This window comes from Oncorhynchus mykiss, chromosome 26, assembly GCF_013265735.2.
Source record: "Oncorhynchus mykiss isolate Arlee chromosome 26, USDA_OmykA_1.1, whole genome shotgun sequence".
In the NCBI taxonomy this organism is placed as follows: domain Eukaryota; kingdom Metazoa; phylum Chordata; class Actinopteri; order Salmoniformes; family Salmonidae; genus Oncorhynchus; species Oncorhynchus mykiss.
The window spans coordinates 17825227-17842330 of record NC_048590.1 but is presented as its reverse complement, the minus strand read 5'-3'; positions in this window follow the sequence as shown (position 1 = coordinate 17842330).

Genomic DNA, 17104 nt, shown 5'->3' with positions numbered 1-17104 from the left:
GGTGGGGTTATATCCTTCCTGTTTGGCCCTGTCCGGGGGTGTCCTCGGAGTGGGCCACAGTGTCTCCTGACCCCTCCCGTCTCAGCCTCCAGTATTTATGCTGCAGTAGTTTATGTGTCGGGGGGCTAGGGTCAGTTTGTTATATCTGGAGTACTTCTCCTGTCCTATTCGGTGTCCTGTGTGAATCTAAGTGTGCGTTCTCTAATTCTCTCCTTCTCTCTTTCTCTCTCTCTCGGATGACCTGAGCCCTAGGACCATGCCCCAGGAATACCTGACATGATGACTCCTTGCTGTCCCCAGTCCACCTGACTGTGCTGCTGCTCCAGTTTCAACTATTCTGCCTTATTATTATTCGACCATGCTGGTCATTTATGAACATTTGAACATCTTGACCATGTTTTGTTATAATCTCCACCCGGCACAGCCAGAAGAGGACTGGCCACCCCACATAGCCTGGTTCCTCTCTAGGTTTCTTCCTAGGTTTTGGCCTTTCTAGGGAGTTTTTCCTAGCCACCGTGCTTCTTCACCTGCATTGCTTGCTGTTTGGGGTTTTAGGCTGGGTTTCTGTACAGCACTTTGAGATATCAGCTGATGTACGAAGGGCTATATAAAATACATTTGATTGATTGATTGACCTATACAAACAGATGTTGGGCATCAAAAAAATGGGGTCCAAACTGCCTGACAGTACAGATGTGATCAACATGCAGTAGGAAAACATGCAGAATGTAACCAAAACAGTCACATTCCACTTACTCTATTCTCCAATTCGTCATCCCTGCTGGGGTGTTTGTCAGACAGACAGGTGACCCTATTGAATAAACGGTGACAGTTCAGTTTGGGACAGATCTGCATTTTGTGTTTCCAGATATACATAAAACCCATGAGGACCACATGGCATACCCAAATAAGACATGTAACTAAACAGCAACACATAAGACCAACCTGTTGATGAACGGTCGATTGTTCTTCCTGGTGTTTGGCTCCCATCTGGACATGCTCCTTGGTGGCACACTTATGGCCAGAGCGTTTTGCAGCCAGATGCCTTGTTCTCAGCTTTATTGGCATAGGGTGGTACACTTCCGCCAATGGCCAGTACAACTGCCCGTCAGCGGACACACCTCTGGGAACTGTCAAATGCAGAGCAGGAGCACGTCTCCATTGGCAATAGAGTAACGACATGCTGCTTGTCTGAGAAGCCCTGGTAGAGGAACCAGGAGGATACGTCCTTTTTGACAAAATCATCCTGGCTAAGGCTGCTACTCCAAGTTCTGCCATGACAACCTCTTCCTTGTGCCACACAGGACTGGATGCCTTCAGCAAAATACACCATGTCTTCCTCTGACATGTGGTAGGGGAAACTGGTGGTGAGCATTCACCTGGAAAATTGCTCATGGCACTCTGGGGTCAGGTAGAAATTCCCTAGGTTACAGTAGCCCCGCTGCACCTCCCTCAAGGCTTTGGTTTGGAGTTGGTAGAGTAGATAAACCACTGTCTACTCTGACCTTCCATCCAACTAATGCCTTGAGGACAGCATTGAAGCTCTCTGAGCAGTTGTTGGTAATTTCATCTGACTGGATGCCCAAGCTGTTGAGCACATATTGTGCACCCTTGTCCATGGCGTCAGAGAGCAACTGATGGAAATAAGCCTCGAAATCAAGGCTCCAGTGGAGGCACACACTCTCCAGTGTGCATTCGTAGTCACTCCTTGATTTCGAGGCCAAGAGCTCTTTGATGGCCTGCTGGTAATCGGCCACACCTTCGGCACCCTCTGACCCCCATCTTCTGCTTCACATTGTTCGAGATGTGGTTCCAACAATTGACTATCCTGGCTTGCGGCAGCACAGACTGGATTGTTCCCTCAATAGCCGCCTCATGGTCTGTGCAGAAGATTGAAGTTGATAGTTGGGGAATGAATGAAAGGATGGTGCGAAAGAACTGTGGTTTTCCATGTGCCGGGTGGTGTGAATGAGGAATGCCAGGGGAAGGACAGGTACCTCTTGAAATGTTACATGACGGAAAACAAGGGGTGAAACAAAAATTGCCGAGGTCAAACGCGGTGTCATAGTGAAAAATGCGTGCCCCTTGGTGTTTACTTTTAATAACTGCCTTGGCCTCTTCAACCATTTCTGGTGCTACCACTACCAGAAGGGTTGCGGGTTGAGTCCCCATATGGGTGACAAATCCAGGGAGAATGTCACCCATCATATGTGTTGCCACCAACTCGTCCCGGTCCAAAACAGTGACGTCCCTTGCTCAACGAATTGTGTTCTTCACTTGTGCCAAGTTGCGAGGTCGGTAAACTGGCATGAATGATGCATTTGGGGGTGGTGGTGGGTTATTGGTCATATCAGAGTATACTTTGCCAGGTGTTTCAGTCTTTCGCCGGGACATTTCATCTATAATTGAGGTAGCTGATCGGATGAAATCCCTTGCTTGCTGCTGTTGGCGTGGGTTGGGGGCATTGGAGAGTGCCTCTTCACCAAAGTAGTGAATTAGCACAGGAGTTTCAGGCTGGTGAAGCAACTCATACTCCCTTTTTTGGCACCCTGGTGCTTCCTTTCCTGCATAGTACCGCACCCTTAGTTTTGGTGAACGGCGAGGAAGGCTGTGAGATCCCTTCTGAATCCATCTTTTTTGGTCCGCCTTCCAGTTCTCACATGACGAGGAACTACCTGCAAACAGAAAAATGTATCCAGGCTTGGGTTGGAGTGGTGGAAGGTGGGATACCTTAGCGGGATCAACCGTTTCAGCTGCTTGTGCTGGTGTTAAAGGCAGCTGCCACGTGGTGTATACTTGCTGGGGTAGTGATTGATGGGACCTGGGGGTAGTGAATGGGAAATCTGGGAGATGGAGTGGGGTTATGCATTGGCCATCCTTCCCTTACTCCACATGTCGTATAGTTGACGGCGATAGCTGAGGGTGTTAGACCTTTCCAGTTCAATGACCATCACAGAAAATAATAAATTTTCCTGATGGTCGCTCGCTGCTGTAACTTCCTCTGGTGAGAGGCCTAGCCTTTCAGCAACTGAGGCAATGTCATCAAAAGTTGGGGCCCTCTTTCTCTTTGGCATTCTGACAAGGAAATTTACATTGGTATAAGTATTGAGATTACACTTAGTTAACTGTCTTAAACTTGTCCTAACTATATGGAATGTTATGGAAAAATATCCCGAAGTGCATCAAATAGTTTACCAAGCCAGACTCGGGTACATTCAGAATGAAATTGAGACCTGTTACATTCTACATAAATTACATCATTTTCAATTCAAATCTGCATGCAGAATTTGACATTGAAGGTAAAGGAAATGGATTTAAAGTGAATTCTATTCTTTGAAAAAAATGCAACCATAATCAATGATCATTTCTAAATACATGACTTGCCAAATCATGTCTAAGCAATGATTACTTCCAGGGAGGATGGAATTACGCTAGCATTCATAACCAGTGGGCTGCAGGTATAAGCGACATAAGCAGTAGCTAGGGGGCCACCTACCAATATTATTATGATTTATTTTTTAAAGAATTCAGTCACTTACTATTGTATTAGAGTAGTAAAATACACAAGGTGAAATTGAAATTTGGTTATGAATCAGCAGTTGGTTATCAAATAAAAAGTTTGTCACATACACAGTAATACCTAACAAAACGTTTGTTTCTAGCTCCCACAATGCAGTAATACCTAACAATAGAAAACAATCTTTAAAATGTATATAATAAATATCAGAACAAGTTGTGTAAGTCACATGTCAGCTACAAAAATGTAGATTGTCTAGCCAGTTTTCTAAACTTCTAGTAATAAAGGCCCAACACCGATTTTGTTAAGTCACTCTCACTCAGATATGGTTAACATACATAAGTCTTGACAAAACAGTGTAGAATTGCAGGAAATTCCCTATAATACTGCTCCATGGCAAACTGAGTCTAATTGCATGACATGTATTCTAAATGTCTATTTCTCTCCACTGTCAGGGGGAGCTAAAATGTTTTGACAGCGAGGTTGGGGGGCACCCCAACAAAATCTCAGTTAGGGGCCCCAAAAGGCATGTTAAGATCCAAATGAACATCCGAACATGGACAGAGGGGGACGTGGGACTTCATCCACAAATCATCTCAGAGTAATTGCAGATCTAGGATGTGTATGAGTCTATAATCTTGTTCTTGTTGTAAACTGTAAAACTGATCCGAGAGGAACACTTCTACTCTGAGACACTTGATACGTAAGGCCCCAGGTTAGATTGAATGTTGACACTTGGCCCCTGGGTTGAGTGGGGTCATATGGGTATCAAACTTCATGCTAATGAATTTACCTGGAGTAGGAGTGATGAGTTATTGCTGATGTGGATGACGCAGAGGCTCAAGTGTCTCCACTGTACGAGATATCTGTGGAATGGTACAGACAGTATACATGTCAGAGGTCAAAAGTCTATTATATGCAAATAACACGATTGGGATTTCGAGCTGACAATAGTGGCTTGCTCAATCTTTACATATACCCCTCCTTTCTTCCTCCCTAAATGTAATCACTGATTATAAATAACTAGAAGGGTTGTAGTGGAGTGCATGTAGTGGAGCCCTTGGTTTGACCTGCCCAATCCTGTCTAAGCAGTGACTGCTTCATTGAGGGAGGAAGGAGTTGTGCAGTAATTAGTGCCAAAATTCTCAGTTCTCCCAAAGTGCACCCATTAAATTCTCAGCATGTAGAGGAAATATGGTGCAAACTCATTTTAGCCTAGCATATGCCAATCTAAAACTTTTACATTTATGGAAAATAGTGAATAATATTATGTGCGCCCATCTGCAGAAGTGAGTGTTTGATGTTATTAAACTAAATTGAAATCATGACCATTAATTATTTCTTACACAGACATCCGACCAAATGATTGAAAAATATTTACAGGCCACTCAAAACTACAAATTAAGAAGACTAGAAATAAATGCTTCACCCACGTATTAAACATGTTCAAAGTATGTCGCCATGAACAAATATAGCGATGTGCAGAAAATATTTGCCATTTCAGTTGTCATTGATTGGCATTTCCCCTCATCCCAATTCACATGTCATGGCTACATCTTGTTGAACCTTTCAATTTAACTGCATAATAGGCCAGCCAACATGGGACAAGTGCTGGGGGAAAAAAAACAGTCACATGCTAGATCAAATAGTGAAATACCAACAAAGTTTGGCATGATGTCATCCAGAATGTGGAAATTTAAGACCATGTGCAAGGGGTCAAAGGTCACAATTGGGCAGAATGGGTAGTATCACCAATAACCAGAGACTGGATGCATTATTAGTATATTTGTATACAGTTATGCATAAAGACAGACACATGCACAGAAAAGACCCGGTTCATTTTTCACCCGTTAGATGGAATTTCTCTACCCCAAACTGTCAGATATAGTTTTAGTAGTTCATGAAGGTCTTCGAACAGGAAAGTTGTGGTTAGTTAATGGCCCACTTTCACCAAAATGGAGAAATGGCTTGTTTTTTGTATAAAAGCAAAAAGTTACATATTTTCTGATAGGGTCTACTACATCATAGGAGAATGGTCCTTAGTGGTGCTGCAGACCACCAAGGTAGCAGACCCACTTTCAACATTTGTGTATTTCCATAACTGTAAAGGCAAAAAACTATTAGGGTAATGCATGCATGTTTGTCTGATATTGACCAGAATGACTGATTGCATTTACAGGGTATTTCACCTGCTTGTGTTACTAGTGCCATTCTGGGCCTAAAGATATATTGGACCGTGGACCCCTTGAGTATTCTAAATTCCGGATGTCCTCCACCCATATGGTGTTCGTCACCCTATCATTTCATATAGCCTGGATGACTGACTGACTGCAACAACCCTTTTTCAAACAGTTTGTCAGTGGCTGATCTAATATCCATTCAAACACAGGAATAGTCACAGAATTAGAGCAATCCTATTTCAATTCCTATTGTGCCCCAAGGCCCTCAATAACCTACCACAGGATTTTCAAATTCAAGATATGTAATTTAAGGGACACTACACTCAAATAAAATTGTGAAATGTTTTCATTAAACTACTTTTGAAATGTGAAGATCAATCTAAAAATGTAAGACTTGAGGGTCACGTCCTTTCACGTCAATTAGATGGTTGATGTGAAAGCGCTGGCTTTGAAGGAGTCTGGTTGAGGCACAATGGGACGTGACATTGGTATGTGTATGTTAAAATTATCTTTATATGAATTTTGGAATGTCTTGTGTAAAATGTGATGCTAGAACAAATAGCCCTTACCAGTCACAGCGGTGTCAATTAATTGTTGGAGGCACGTTCCACGTTGCAGACGACTTTTAAGGCGAGTCGAGACTGATTTAGATTAACCTCGATTTATAAATAACCGCTTAATATTATTTGCAGCTCAGTAATTCAGTCACAATTCACCCTTGATCGATCACAGTCTTGACGCTCTTGAACACGGCAAAGGCGTCAATCTATGATTTCAAGCACTTATAACGAGCACCTAGACGACAGACACCTGTGTAGCATTGACGACACTTCAACTTGCAACAAAGTGTGGTCATTAGACATTAACGACCAGGAATGACTAGACACCTTGTAAATATTTGACTTAACCCTTGTGTAGTCTTAACATCCTGTTTACTCAAAAATGACTCACCTTCACTAAACCCTGAAAATAAAGCAGCTTAATTGAATTGTAAAGGCCAAATCTATTATGCATGAAGAAACAACCAGTCATTCATCAAACTTTATGAATATCTGGGTTTTCCAGAAAGACTGCATTTAGTCAGTGGACACCACTAATTTTTTATTACAACACACCTGTCATAATAGTTTTCTTCACTAAAGTAGAGGTTTCTTATCATTGCTAAAAGGTAATGCATAGGTATAAACATGTTTTTTTTTTCAAGAGATAGCACTTGTATAGTGTAAAAAAGTAGCAGAAATGTGCAGAAAGTATTTTTATTAAAGGGAAACAATAACAGTCTTGAACTTTTTGGGCAACATAGTGATATGAAAGTCCATGGAGAATAAGAGCACCTCCTCCCAGCTGCCCACTGCACTGAGGCTAGGAAACACTGTCACCACCGATAAATCCACAATAATTGAGAATTTCAATAAGCATTTTTCTACGGATGGCCATGCTTTCCACCTGGCTACCCCTACCCCGGTCAACAGCCCTGCGCTCCCCACAGCAACTCGCCCAAACCTCCCCTACTTCTCCTTCACCCAAATCCAGATAGCTGATGTTCTGAAAGAGCGGCAAAATCTGGACCCCTACAAATCAGCCGGGCTAGACAATCTGGAACCTCTCTTTCTAAAATCTGCCAAAATTGTTGCAACCCCTATTACTACCATGTTAAAACCTCTCTTTCGTATCGTCTGAGATTCCCATAGATTGGAAAGCTACCGCGGTCATCCCCCTCTTCAAAGGGGGAGACACTCTAGACCCAAACTGCTACAGACCTATATCTATTCTACCCTGCCTTTCTAAGGTATTTGAAAGCCAAGTTAACAAACAGATTACCGACCACTTCGAATCTCACCATACCTTCTCCGCTATAAAATCTGGTTTCAGAGTTGGTCATGGGTGCACCTCAGCCATGCTCAAGGTCCTAAACGATATCATAACCGCCATCGATAAGAGACATTACTGTGCAGCCGTATTCATCGACCTGCCTAAGGTGTCACGACTCCAGCTGAAGTCGGTCCCTCTCCTTGTTCGGGCGGCATTCGGGGGTCGACGTCACCGGCCTTCTACCCACCGCCGATCCACTTTTCATTTTCCATTTGTTTTGTCTTTGTTTTACACACCTGATTTCAGTCCCACAATTACTGTTTCATTATTTAACCCTCTGTTCCCCCATGGATTTTTGTGAGTGATTGTTTATTGTATTTTCGGTCTGTCATGGTGTGCGTGTATTTGTTGCTTTGTATATTTGACATTTTGAGTAAAAGTATGTTGATTACTCATATCTGCTGTCCTGCGCCTGACTCTCTACACCAGCTACACATAGGACCCATTACATAAGGCTTTTGACTCTGTCAATCATAACATTCTTATTGGCAGACTCAACAGCCTTGGTTTCTCAAATGATTGCTTTGCTTGGTTCACCAACTACTTACATGCTGCCATCCTGCCCTGGTTGTCATATGGTGACAAGGACCATGTTCTTTAGCTGTTCTTTGAATTTTTTGTATCTCTTTCACCTTGGGGGGTTTCTTCTTCATCTGAAGATGATGCATTGTACTCTGGGTTGTATTATTCTCCTTCTTCAGATTCCTCTTCCAAATCATTGTTCTATTGATCCTCCTGGACAGTTGAAACAAACATATCTACGACCTGTTGGGGACTGAAACGTGAAAGAGAGCAAAGAGAGAACTGGGGGGACTGTAATCTGCGGCACCTTTATAGCCTCTGACTGCATTCCCCACCAGTAAACAATGAATGGTTTTATTTCAGACCAATAGACTTAGTTTATTTTGTCTGATTTTTTTTACATTTTGTCTGTGACTCGTCTGGGGTCGTCTGGGGTCGTGGAGGGGAGATGCTGCACATGCACAAGAAAGTTCTAGTTTTGTCTGAGTTAAATCAGTAGCACACAATCTAAATGTCTCATTGTGTGTCTGTGTGCGTGAGAGAGAGTCTTTGTGGTTTTTGTGTTGTGAAAATGATTGTATAAATGCTGTGTGAAAAATGACCATAAGACAATCTTTGTACTCTGGTGGTGTACAGTTTTCATGGAAATATTAACAAAGGCAATGTTTCACTTTTTCTAATGTTGGGGTCACTCTAGGAAAAGTAATCAAATATAAAGTTGAAAAAACATGATTTAGGGGGTTCTCTCTGCTGTTAAACATAGTGGATCATTTGTTTTACCCTTAAGACAACACAAGGGTTAAGAGGTAGGGTTGGGGTGAATTCCATGTCACTCATCAATTCAGGAAGTACAATGAAATTCCAATTGACAACATCTTCAATGCTGTCAATAAGGATTTAAAAAAAAATGGAATTGGAATTTGGTTTACTTTCTGAATTGAGCGGAATTAAAATGGTATTGAAACCAATCTGGCAGGAATACAACCCTTGTCTGCAAAAGACAACTTTTACCTGGGGGCATGCTTTGTAGACCATTCAAAGGGGTTCCGATACCTGGTCCCCATGAAAAAACCCACATGTTATGATAGCTTAGAAACAGTAGTAGGCAAATGAAGGGAAAAAGGTACAATAATAAGATGATGGAATAACATTTCTAGCGTCTAGTTGCTGGTCATTGGAAACGCGTACCTTTCGAGTTTCGTCCCCCATTCCTAAACATCCATCCTATAGTGTAGGTTTTGAAGATTCATAATCTATGCTTGTAGTCATCAGAAGAAAATTGAGGAACGGTTGGTGGATCCAAGAGGTACAAGCCCCCACACCATTCTCCAACCTCTGAAATGTTGTCTTAGGTGTGTGCATTTTCAAGTAGCCCTTAACATTTTGATTCTGTCTGGTAGAGTAGTGGTTATGGTGGTTAAAGGAGGTTTTGAAAGTTCAAATCCCAGAGGAGCAGTTAATGGGGTAACCTTTTTTTCTTGTCTTTGTGGGCCTGAAAGAGCAAACGAGGTATGTAGGGGGACAGAGGCTAGTTCCCATCAAATAGCAAGAATGACGTGACGGCTTGTTTCGAATGTACTTTAAATAGAGTTGTGATAACATATTATGCTGAGGAGTAACAATACAAACATTCTCTGAAAAAGCCTACTTTTACCTGGGGGCATGCTTTGTAGACCATTCAAAGGTGTTCCTAGCCTTAGTCCCCCTGAAGAAACCCACATGTTAGTTTAGAAATAGTTGTAGTAGTAGTTACGGTGGTGAATTACCAAAGGAGAGGTTGTGAAATAAAATTCTTGCAAGAGCATGCCAACTTGCTTTTGTTGCCTTGACAGAACAATGTTGAGGTGGTGTTCCGGAAGGACATTAGACAGCAAAGGAAATTGGATTATAAAATGTTAGGTTACAGCAACTGGTGTTGAGTAGGAGTGCTGATCTATGATCAAACTCACCCCTGTCCATATAATCTTATTCCAAAGACTGATTCAGTATGGTCTAGGCAAAGCTGATCGTAGAACAGTACTCCTCTGTACGCATTTATGAAATGTCTCAGGCTAAGAATGCTGAACTGGAATCAGTACCCCCCCCTCCCCCAATTACCTCGACTAACCGGTGCCCCCACACATTGACTCTGTACCAATACCCCATGTATATGGCCTCCCTATTTTTCATTTTACTGCTGCTCTTTAGTTATTTGTTACTTTTACTTCTTATTTTTTACTTAACACATATTTTCCTGAAACCTAAATTGTTGGTTTAGGGTTTCTAAGTCAGCATTTCACTGTAAGGTCTACACATGTAGTATTCGGGGCATGTGACAAATACAATTTGATTTGTTACACATGAAAACATGTTGTGAACCTGGTGTGATATTATTGAAACTGTGCTGACACCTAGTGGACATCAAAAGGAACTACATCACACACTATAACCTTAAAACAAATGGGATGCTTTATATACGTTGCTCTTTTTTATTAGACGCTAATATATATGTCCAATAAACAGACGTTCAAAAGTCGGAATGTGAAGCACAAACGACTGGAAATTTATTCAATAGCAGCTGTAGTGAATCAAGCATCTTGAGGTTACCTGAAATAGGTCAAAGCATATATTTGAAATGTTCTAATTTATTTCATCTTTATTTAACTAGGCAAGTTGAAGTCAACAACATCGACACAGACACAAGTTACCTGCTATATTTGGGAAACAGGTTTAACACAGAGAACTTGTCAAAATACAATGTATGTTTCTGTAGTACGAGTAGGCTGGTGTATGCAGTATCATCGGTAACAATTGTGTACAAGCCACCTAGCTAATAAAATACTGGAGCTAGCGGTCATTAGTTACATTTCAACCATAGCGATTCCCTAATCGAGGCGCAACAGAGTTCAGCGGCGAATGCCGGAAATAATAACTAAACGGACGACAAAATGGTGGAGGCTACCAGAATGAAGATACATTTTTCAGAAAAAACGTGGTGAGTGAAAAACGTAATGACATAGCTCACTCCCAAACCAGTATCTCATTCTACCGTTATACGACTTTGTATGCGTTGTTTGTTGGCAACCTTGATATTTACGTAGTATTTGGAACGGATTCCTGTTGGAACGTTCCACAAATTATACCCTCCCGTTGTACGAAGACGCAAAGCGTTTGATGAGGTGAAGGCTCGACTCAAGAGAATGAAGATGGACTACGCACTGCTGTAGCCAGACAAATTGAAGATTATGGTCAACGGTTCGCCTAATAAAACTCCACACACCTGAAGATGCTGCTGTGTTAGACTCTCTCGGGTAAATAACTGTAAACTGCTCCTCCGCAGCATTGGATAACTTTTTTATTTGAATCTGATCATGAAGCAGTGGTGTGAGTTCTCACGTGCTCCTGTTCAGTAATATTCGTATCGTTATTCTTTTTCTTGCTAAAGTAACTGCCGCTTTTAGCTCAGACTGAGATATGTGTTAATCTATATTGGTGCCCAGGCTTGGTTTTAGGTGGAAGATCCTCAATCTTCTTCTATGGATTTTCATTTCATTATATATATATATATATATATATATATACTCCTAAAAAAATAAAGGGAACACTAAAATAACACATCCTAGATCTGAATGAAAGAAATATTCTTATTAAATACTTTTTTCTTTACATAGTTGAATGTGCTGACAATAAAATCACACAAAAATTATCAATGGAAATCAAATTTATCAACCAATGGGGGTCTGGATTTGGAGTCACACTCAAAATTAAAGTGGAAAACCACACTACAGGCTGGTCCAACTTTGATGTAATGTCCTTAAAACAAGTCAAAATGAGGCTCAGTAGTGTGTGTGGCCTCCACGTGCCTGTATGACCTCCCTACAAAGCCTGGGCATGCTCCTGATGAGGTGGCGGATGGTCTCCTGAGGGATCTCCTCCCAGACCTGGACGAAAGCATCCGCCAACTCCTGGACAGTCTGTGGTGCAATGTGGCGTTGGTGGATGGAGCAAGATATGATGTCCCAGATGTGCTCAATTGGATTCAGGTCTGGGGAACGGGCGGGCCAGTCCATAGCATCAATGCCTTCCTCTTGCAGGAACTGCTGACACACTCCAGCCACATGAGGTCTAGCATTGTCTTGCATTAGGAGGAACCCGGGGCCAACCGCACCAGCATATGATCTCACAAGGGGTCTGAGGATCTCATCTCGGTACCTAATGGCAGTCAGGCTACCTCTGGCGAGCACATGGAGGGCTGTGCGGCCCCCCAAAGAAATGCCACCCCACACCATGACTGACACACCGCCAAACCGGTCATGCTGGAGGATGTTGCAGGCAGCAGAACGTTCTCCACGGCGTCTCCAGACTCTGTCACGTCTGTCACATGTGCTCAGTGTGAACCTGCTTTCATCTGTGAAGAGCACAGTGGCGAATTTGCCAATCTTGGTTTTCTCTGGCAAATGCCAAACGTCCTGCACGGTGTTGGGCTGTAAGCACAACCCCCACCTGTGGACGTCGGGCCCTCATACCACCCTCATGGAGTCTATTTCTGACCGTTTGAGCAGACACATGCACATTTGTGGCCTGCTGGAGGTCATTTTGCAGGGCTCTGGCAGTGCTCCTCCTTGCACAAAGGCGGAGGTAGCGGTCCTGCTGCTGGGTTGTTGCCCTCCTACGGCCTCCTCCACATCTCCTGATGTACTGGCCTGTCTCCTGGTAGCACCTCCATGCTCTGAACACTACGCTGACAGACACAGCAAACCTTCTTGCCACAGCTCGCATTGATGTGCCATCCTGGATGACCTGCACTACCTGAGCCACTTGTGTGGGTTGTAGACTCCGTCTCATGTTACCACTAGAGTGAAAGCACCGCCAGCATTCAAAAGTGACCAAAACATCAGCCAGGAAGCATAGGAACTGAGAAGTGGTCTGTGGTCACCACCTGCAGAACCACTCCTTTCTTGGGGGTGTCTTGCTAATTGCCTATAATTTCCACCTGTTGTCTATTCCATTTGCACAACAGCATGTGAAATTTATTGTCAATCAGTGTTGCTTCCTAAGTGGACAGTTTGATTTCACAGAAGTGTGATTGACTTGGAGTTACATTGTGTTGTTTAAGTGTTCCCTTTATTGTTTTGAGCAGTGTGTATAAAGGATGAGGCTATAGAGTGGCAATGCAGACTTAGAGTCTACATTGGAAAGTTGAAACCCCCCCTTTAAGGTCTTTACATGTTTAATTTTCGTGTTTCGTATAGTTCGGGTTCAGATCGTTTGTTTATACTAGGTGAGATTGAAGAGTTGAACACATGGGGAAAGGTACCACCCCATTTTTACATTCGGATTCAGTCTGGATATTGGTTGGGTTAAGTGCAATGGCAGGTAACAGACTGCGTGTATGTACATGGAACATTAGAGGGAGCCAAAATCCCATGAAAAAAAATGTTTTTTGATTTTGCAAGAAACTCATTTGGATGATAAGGAGCATCTGAAATTACAACATGATGACCTCTTTGGTCAAGTGTTTTTCTCATCATTTACATCCAGAAGTAGAGGTGTAGCAATTCTTGTGAAAAATAACTTACCCCTTAAGGTGTTGAATTGTGTGAAAGATCCATTAATTATTACAAAATGACCAAATGTTACTTTACAAGGGCAGAACATTTCCATAATGAATATTTACTCCCCCCCCCCCCCCCCCCCCCCCCCCCCCCCCCTGATTTCCTCACTAAGGTATTTATAGACTTCTCAGAATTAAACTCAGACACTGCAGTGATTTTAATTGTTTGTTGAATCCCCTTATTGAAAAGTTTCCCAGCAGTATAGCTTCACTCTCTCCTCAAGCTAAGTCACTTAAAGCTATTTGTGATCTGGGGTATTCTGATGTTTGGAGAACCTTTCATCCCTCCAACAGAGAGTTCACTTTTTTCTCTGCACCTCATGGATGTCAGACTAGAATAGATTACTTTTTTTATGCCCAGGACATCTTTGCAGTCTGTTTTATCCGCTAGGATAGGAAGCATAATCATATCTGATCATGCGGAGGTGATCCTGGACATAACTCAATGGGGCATCCAATCTGTCAAGACATTGGAAGTTGAATATAACCATTCTTAAAGACCATACATTTACATCATATTTTATTACAGAGTTTAACTTCTTCAGGGTAGGGGGCAGTATTTAGAAGTTTGGATGACTGAGGTGCCCAAAGTAAACTACCTGTTACTCAGGCCCAGAAGCTAGGATATGCATATCATTGGTAGTATTGGATAGAAAACAAAATAAATGTCTGAGTATAACAGAACTGATTATTATGGCTGTCTATGGGAATATATAAGGGATACCTCCCAGATTGCAGTCCCTAAGGCTTCCAGCAGATGTCAGTCTTTAGAAAGTGTTTCAGGCTTGTTGTTTGAAAAAAATAGCTAGAATTTGTAGTTTTTGTAAGTGGCTCCCATTTTGGCTTTAGTGTTGTGTGTGTGTCGGCGAGGGCGCGCACTTTGTTATTTATCTCCGGTAATGAATATACTATTCATCATCTTAAATATGATAGTTTATTTACATATTAGGGTACCTGAGGATTGATTAGAAATGTTGTTTGACTTGTTTGGATGAAGTTTATTGGTAATTTACGGGATTCATTTGTATGCATTTTGAACGAGGGAAAACGGTGGATTACGGAGTCAAGCGCGCCAACTAAACACTTTTTTGGGATGTAAAGGGCTTCTTTATCAAAGAAAATTACCATTTGTGATGTAGCTGGGACCCTTTGGATTGCAAACAGAGGAAGATCAAAGGATGCTGGCCAGATGGGACGCTAGCGTCCCACCAGCACCAAAGAGGTTAAAGCATTTTTCTCTAACTCTCAATCAACAGATAACCCCTCGCTCCTTTGGGAAACCTGTAAAGCATACACCAGGCAGAAAAAGCATGAAAAGCAAAACAACTTTAGAGGGTGAATTAGAAACTAAAGAGAAGGACTACATTAAAACTGCCCTATTAAAAGGAAATATCAGTCCTTAGATCAACGTTGGACTCTCTCCTAACACAGGGTGCTGAAAAGAAAATGAGATTTGTCAGGCAAAAGCGATAAGCCAGGAAAGTACTTGTTGTACCTAGCTAAAAAGAGAGCTGGCTCAGGGAATTGGTACTATTACTGATTCTGATGGCAATAATTTATATGAAAAATTGATAAATGCATGATCATATGTATATATACAGTGGGGAGAACAAGTATGATACACTGCCGATTTTCCTACTTAAAGCATGTAGAGGTCAAATTTTTTTATCATAGGTACACTTCAACTGTGAGAGACGGAATCTAAAACAAAAATCCAGAAAATCACATTGTATGATTTTTAAGTAATTAATTTGCATTTTATTGCATGACATATGTATTTGATCACCTACCAACCAGTTACAATTCCAGCTCTCACAGACCTGTTAGTTTTTCTTTAAGAAGCCCTCTTGTTCTCCACTCATTACCTGTATTAACTGCATCTGTTTGAACTTGTTACTTGTATAAAAGACAACTGTCCACACACTCAAACAGACTCCGACTTCTCCACAATGCCCAAGACCAGAGAGCTGTGTAAGGACATCAGGGATAAAATTGTAGACTTGCACAAGGCAGGGATAAGCTACAGGACAATAGGCAAGCAGCTTGGTGAGAAGGCAACAACTGTAGGTGCAATTATTATGAAATGGAAGACGTTCAAGATGACGGTCAATCACCCTCAGTCTGGGGCTCCATGCAAGATCTCACCTCATGGGGCATCAATGATCATGAGGAAGGTGAGGGATCAGCCCAGAACTACACAGCAGAACCTGGTCAAGGACCTGGTCAATGAAAACCATTAGTAACACACTACTCCGTCATAGATTAAAATCCTGCAGCGCACACAAGGTCCCCCTGCTCAAGCCAGCGCATGTCCAGGCCCGTCTGAAGTTTGCCAATGACCAGCTGGGTGATCCAGAGGAGGAATGGGAGAAGGTCATGTGGTCTGATGAGTCAAAAATAGAGCTTTTTGGTCTAAACTCCACTTGCCGTGTTTGGAGGAAGAAGGATGAGTACAACCCCAAAGAACACCATCCCAACCGTGAAGCATGGAGGTGGAAACATCATTCTTTGGGGATGCTTTTCTGCAAAGGGGACAGGACGACTGCACCGTATTGAGGGGAGGATGGATGGGGCCCATGTATCGCGAGATCTTTGCCAACAACCTCCTTCCCTCAGTAAGAGCATTGAAGATGGGCCGTAGCTGGGTCTTCCAGCATGACAACGACCCGAAACACACAGCCAGGGCAACTAAGGAGTGGCTCCGTAAGAAGCATCTCAAGGTCCTGGAGTGGCCTAGCCAGTCTCCAGACCTGAATCCAATAGAAAATCTTTGGAGGGAGCTGAAAGTCCGTATTGCCCAGCGACAGCCCCGAAACCTGAAGGATCTGGAGAAGATCTGTATGGAGGAGTGGGCCAAAATCCCTGCTGCAGTGTGTGCAAACCTGGTCAAGAACTACAGGAAACGTATGATCTTTGCAAACAGGTTTCTGTATCAAATATTAAGTTCTGCTTTTCTGATGTATCAAATACTTATGTCATGCAATAAAATGCAAATGAATTACTAAAATCATACAATTAGATTTGTTTTAGATTCCGTTTCTCACAGTTGAAGTGTACCTATGATAAAAATTACAGACCTCTACATGCTTTGTAAGTAGGAAACACTGACGATTGTGCAGCTTATCAAATACTTGTTCTCCCCACTGTATATGTAGCAAAAAAAATGCAATTTTCACTTATAAAATACACAATTAGTTCACCACTAGAGGGAAGGAATCCTAGACTGGAGATAAATGAATCATGGTAATTATGCCAGTCTGCACAGCTCCTTTCTAACCAAAGATGCTGAGGACTTTTACAAAAACTCCATTCGTCAATACTAATATTAGTGTAGTCCACGTTCAAACAATGCTAGACATTCCTGAATCAAAACATGTAGGTAAACAGAATAAACACAAACAGCCTTCTGACAAATATGGC